The following is a 5062-nucleotide window of genomic DNA, read 5'->3' as shown; positions in this document are numbered from 1 at the left end:
TTCCTTCCATAGCCTTTCATCTGGATCATCCTCATACCTATTGCCTAGTTCATAGCTTGCCTAGGCCCATTTTATCTGGATCATCCTCATACCTAGTTCCTAGTTCATAGCTTGCCTAGGCATATTTCATATGGATCATCCTCATACCTAGTGCCTAGTTCATAGCATACCTAGGCCCATTTCATCTGGTCACTCTCATTCAAATCCTTTGTCATGCCTTTCGTTTGGTCCATGAATCCTTGTTTAAGTCCTAGTTCATGGTACATCTTGATCCTTGCTAAGGTCCTTGTTTCATACTTGTCGTTGCTTATTCAAGTCATGGTCTTATTCGTCATCCATGTTAATCTTAGTCATGTTCAAGTCGTACATTTCAAGTTCATATCAAATCTATTCATTTCAAAGGTCAAGTTCATTCAAATATTCATGTTCAAATTCATCAATTCATCCATTTCAATCTTTTTCAAACATGTTCATACAATGGTACACATACAAGATTCAATTCAATATCCAATCTTACTTCATTCATAAATATCATTCCATTACAAAGCATAAAAATTTCCATACATTAATAAAATACAAAAAAGGTGAACTTTGACCAAATGCCGACTTTGGTCAACAATTGACTTTTTGGTCAACTTTGACCAAAGTTAACCCAATCCCCAAGAGTCCCAAGATCCTAAATTTATCTAACCCTAATCCTAATTCCATCCTTAATCTTCATCCTTTGATCCTTGACCTCTGAATTCTTGCCTTTTGTACATCATAGTCCAAAATCCAATCTTGATGTCATGTTGCATTGTTCAAATGACCTACATGAACCAAGGCAAAACATGAGCCAAATCAGAACATGAACTCTACAAAATCATGGCATGATGAATGGATTTATAACAAATGCAATGAACTAAGTGACAAAAAGCCATGATTGTGAACTAAAATCAAGAGCCAAAATAAGTCATAACATGAACTCATGAGCTATTTTGCAGTATGGAAGCAGGATTGCAATACACAAGCCAATGAACCATGAGTGAGCCTCCTCACTTTATAAACCCACAAAACAAACCACAATTCATACCATTAATTCAAACCAAGAAAAACATAAGCAATCACGCATCAAATAGCATACAAACCATCCATTTCCATAACATGAAACCAAGACAATAAAACCATTATGCAGCCACCATAAACCTGTAGTAGTTAGCAACATTCAACCATGCACCATCCAACACAACATAAACCTGCAGCAACTCATGTTAATAGTAGACATGCATACCATCAGTCCAAGCAGGTGCCATACCCAGTAAGACATCAAACCCGAGTCTGCAACATACATCATGTTCATGCCTAACATAACAGACCTTTATTCATCAACCTGACCAAGGAAATTATGCAGCAAATCATACAACACAAAACCTGCTAAAACTCAGTCATAGAATCTCCATGATATGTCCAAACCAACAAGACCAATACAAAACCTTGCAAACAATTCAAAGCACAACAGACCAAGTCATGAAAATCGAAATGGAGCATCAAGACATCAACAACAATTCAGTTGAACAACAGCTTGATAGACCATAATACATTAATCAGTTCACAACACTAGCATGGAAAGGCATTTAATTAACAATTTAATTCATTCATAATGCACATCCAAGAATCAACGTTATAATACAAGGCAATTGCAATGCAAACACATATTAATAGCAGCAAAATAACAACATTGTAGAACTGATAATAGGGAAAAGAAACAATAATGCAGTCCAACACACCCTAACTGCAAAATCCATCACCGTCCAAATATCAACTAACCTAACAGGTCAATCTCATCCATTCAACCTTAACAGAATAACCACCTCGAGTTCAATCTAACAACTAACTCATTGGCATCGAAACAGTTACACCATAACTAATTCATAACAGAACTCACAAATTCCCTTAACATTCCAACAACCTATATAACCTTCAATCTCTAACAATCATGAGGCTCTGGATTCATTTTCATCAAAAACACATTTCAATCTTCACTCTTCACCCTCTCAACAGACATAATCCTTCACCATCATCTTCGCCTAACCAACTCATAGTCACCAATCATTAATCAATTACAAATTCTGAGCCTTCATCACTCTTTTCCTTAATCACTTTCTCAAATTCTACCACTCTCAGAAGGCACGAACAACCTCGGAATCTCAACTCAATCACTCACAAATTCATCAACCCAAGAAAGAGAAGGAGTAGAAGAAGAGGATAATTCATAGAGCAAAGGAAGGAGGAGGAAAGAACTTACCTGAGACGTTTTCTGATCTTCTTCTTCGGGAGAGGTAAATTCAAATCCTTCACATTTTCTTCATTTCTGGATACTATGATGTGGGTTGAGGTGAGAGGAATCAAAGCCCCAACCTATTGGGCTTTGATTCCTCAAGATTGTTATTTAATTTAGGTTTATATGTTTAGGGTTCTTGAGTTCATCAATGTCGTTAGGGTTCTAGGCGTGGAATTTGGAGAAATTGGAACAAGATTTAAACTGAGCATGATGAGACGAAGGAGATGTTAAGTTCAATTCTCGTTTTTGGTGGCCACTGCCACCAAGGCGATTTTCGGCACGGCGACCAACAATGCCTTTCACCTGAGACTTTTTCTGAGGTGTTTCTCACCCGCGCACGTTTTTCTCCATTTTAATTCAAATTCAAATTGAATTTCATTTGCCACATGATTAATTTGCTTGATCCACATGTTGAATGCTCTGGCCAAGACTGAGTTTAGTGGGCCTTTTTCCCATAGGCACATGCACTTGGATCTCTCACTGTACCCCAATTCCACTATTACACCCCCTGGCCCAAATCATTTTTTATTCATTGTTTTGCTTATATTTTCATAAAATTTAGTATCCTTGATTTTAGTAATTCATGCCATTTAATTCTTGACATTAATAATAGTTCTTGATTTTAATCGTTGAGTTTGATTAAAATTGTTTAGAAAATAATAATAATTGTTAATTGTAGAATTTGATAGAATTAGAATTTTAACATGTTTAGGATCAATTCATCTTTTAATCACCATTAAAAATGCCTAGAAAATATTAAAATTCCATTTAATTTTTTATTAGTGTGATCTCATAATTCTTGACGTTTAGCATGTATGTGTAGGTAGATTAAAATTGATTAATGCCATATTCATGTTTGTTTGATTTTAATCCATTTTAAAGGTTCTATATTTTAATTGTGGTTATTAGATTTAAATTGAAAATGATATTTCAATTTAACGTGATGTGCTTGTATGTCCATTGCACTCACCGTGGTCTCTATATCATTTCATCATTTTATCATGGCATATTTCATTTCATCCATTTGTTTTAGCATTTAATGTCCATTTCATTTAATTTGTTAATGCATACTAACTCACTTTGATTCATGTTTGTGTCCACATGTGCCTTTGAGATTCAAGTACATCCCAAACTATCAATGCCCCTAATTTATTCAATTGACTTGTATTGTGTGAGGGTACCATGCCACTTGTATGTTTTAGGCATGGTACATGGTTTATAATTTGCCTAATATCTCCATTTCCTATTTGTATTGTAATGGTTTTATCCCCCTATTGTGGGTTACATGTCCCTCCATCCCATGAAAGTGTAATAACTTATTTCCTTTATTAGTTCATCATGCATGCTAACTAAAAAGATAAAAATAAACGATAAGAATAAAGCATTTCAAAAGAAACAAAAGACACACTTGATCCAATGTCAAGTGTTTTCCAAATAAAACTCACACCATAGCTAAGCGAGTACTTGATCTAACATCAAGTATCTAATATCCATTCCATGATCCATCTCTTCTCCATTCACTTCTCAATCTCATTCTATCTCCTTACCTCCATTCTTCACACACTTTCACAATAAACTCAAACACTTGATCCAACGTCAAGTGCCTTTTTCAAAACATTTTCATGACAAACCTAGTTATCAAGCACTCAAAATAGAGTTTTTATTAGTCAATATATGCAATATTTTTTAGTGATACTTGTTGATGATTCTATTTTATATATTTATTACTTAAAATATGCAATATCTTTTTAAGTAAAATTTGTTAAAAAGATGCTTTATAAAAAATTATTCTAAAAAATAAGTGAAAAGTCTAATTGAAATGTAAAAATAAGCATATTAATCTATTAAAAAAAGGAAAAATAAATAAATAAATAAATAAATACGCGGATAAGCCCGTTGCCCGCCAACCCACCACCTTGGCGGAGCGAGCTAGATTTTTAAGCTCAACTTCACTTGGCGGGCTTTCCCGCCCCGCCCCTTTTTTTAGCGAGCTTAAGGTGTGACGAGACGGGGCGGGCGACCCATTTTGCCACCCCTAGGTGTACGTGCTTGTACACAACACTCAATTATGTAAGTTGTCCGTCGTACCTAGCATGAGGACCCGACACTTGACTTCCCCCTTAAAACATCTTATGATTCAAACAAGTTAGATCTAGGTGCTATGAGGGAGAAAAAGGATAGTTAGGATATCATTATCCTCTCGACTCCCAAGTATTCTAGTTGTTGGTCGTACTTAGTCAAAGGTCAGATAATTGTCTCCCTCTAAGTTCCAATGATTAGACTTGCCTAAATTTTGCATAACTCAAATCTCTTTTAGATGAAAAAGAGTGGTTATGATAACATTGTCCTCTCAACTCCCAAGTTTTTAGACTGTTGACTGTATCTAGCCAAGGGTCTGATGCTTGTCTCCGTACTAAAATCAACCCAACAAATCAAATCATCTTTTTGACTCAATGCACTCTTCAAACCTTTCAAAAAGGATGTGTTACTTCAGTACTATCGTGAGCGATGCTTAAGCCTCCATGTGTGAGCAAGTAATGTCTAACTGCTAGAGTGTGATCCGCGCGCATCCACTTTACCGTAAACAAGCAAATATTTCTCGCTCTCATGCTCGAGCATACAAGCAAGTGAACAGTAGCACGCGAACGTCAACATTGTTCATAAAAACAAACCAACAAATACTTTGTTTTGTGAGCGGAACTACTGAGCTCTGACTTCCTCATTGCACGTATGAGGATACGT

The 5062-nt window shown here is 35.7% G+C and overlaps 1 long non-coding RNA gene across 1 annotated transcript; it reads right to left on the bottom strand.

Annotated features, from left to right (window-relative positions):
• Positions 1–494: 494 nt before the first annotated feature.
• LOC127097377 (uncharacterized) lies at positions 495–2831 on the bottom strand. The gene is made up of 2 exons (XR_007793017.1): positions 2285–2831; positions 495–809 (listed from the first exon to the last, which is right to left on the bottom strand). It is a non-coding gene; the product is annotated as an uncharacterized LOC127097377 (long non-coding RNA).
• Positions 2832–5062: the final 2231 nt, after the last annotated feature.

Source organism: Lathyrus oleraceus, chromosome 6, assembly GCF_024323335.1.
Source record: "Lathyrus oleraceus cultivar Zhongwan6 chromosome 6, CAAS_Psat_ZW6_1.0, whole genome shotgun sequence".
NCBI lineage: Eukaryota > Viridiplantae > Streptophyta > Magnoliopsida > Fabales > Fabaceae > Lathyrus > Lathyrus oleraceus.
Note: the sequence above shows the minus strand (reverse complement) of the source record. Positions and strands in the feature narration are given on the sequence as shown.